This window comes from Asparagus officinalis, chromosome 3 (genome assembly GCF_001876935.1).
Source record: "Asparagus officinalis chromosome 3, Aspof.V1, whole genome shotgun sequence".
Lineage (NCBI taxonomy): Eukaryota > Viridiplantae > Streptophyta > Magnoliopsida > Asparagales > Asparagaceae > Asparagus > Asparagus officinalis.
In genome coordinates, this window is record NC_033796.1 from 110,184,986 (window position 1) to 110,185,810 (window position 825).

The window sequence follows — 825 nt, forward strand, 5'->3', positions numbered from 1 at the left end:
CCGGGTAATGGTGTTTGGGAAAGGGTGGCGCTGTAAGTATCAAAAAACATGGGAGCCTATACGAGACACTTGAGTTGTCGGTTCCTTATTCATGAACAGTGCATCATGGGACAGTGAGCCGACACCTCACATGTCTCATGTAGGGTGTGAGTGGGAGCCACCCACGTGAAGCCCCACGTGAATGCTGCGGAGCAACAAAGCAGCGCGTGAAGAGATGAAAACTCTTGAAGCTGGGGAAACCACGTGGGAGGGTGTCGAATCCAGCGGACAAAGAGAAGGCCCACCCGATTGAACGGTTAAAGCTATATATATATATATAGCTTCAGCTCTTAGGTTTTTGTTGGGCGTGCGAAGGAGGGTTTGTGCAGTTTCTCTTTTCTTTGGCGGCTGTGCAAAAGGTGTGCAGTAGGGGGTGAAACGAATTTGATTGGGCAGAGTGCAAAGAAGGTGCAAGGCAGAGACTTTGGCGGCTATTCATAGAGAAAAGCAAAGTCCTTTTGTAATTGTTCTTTGATTTGTGTATCCCTTTTGAGAGAGATAATTGTGTGAGAGGTTTGAGAGATTATGTGAGGGTTTAGATTGAGTGATTGTAAACCCTAGTTGTATCTCTCCCTCTAATAGTAGATCTCCCCCCTCCTTGCCCCGTGGATGTAGGTAGTTTGCCGAACCACGTAAAATTGGTTTGTTTGTGTTTGTGGTCATTGTAATAGTTTTTAGGATCCCTCGACAAGTCAGTCCTAGAACTGATGAGAGGAAGAACCGATATCTCACTTGGTTGAGATATTCGCTTCAGATTCTTGTTTGCTTGGTGAGACGGGAATTCTT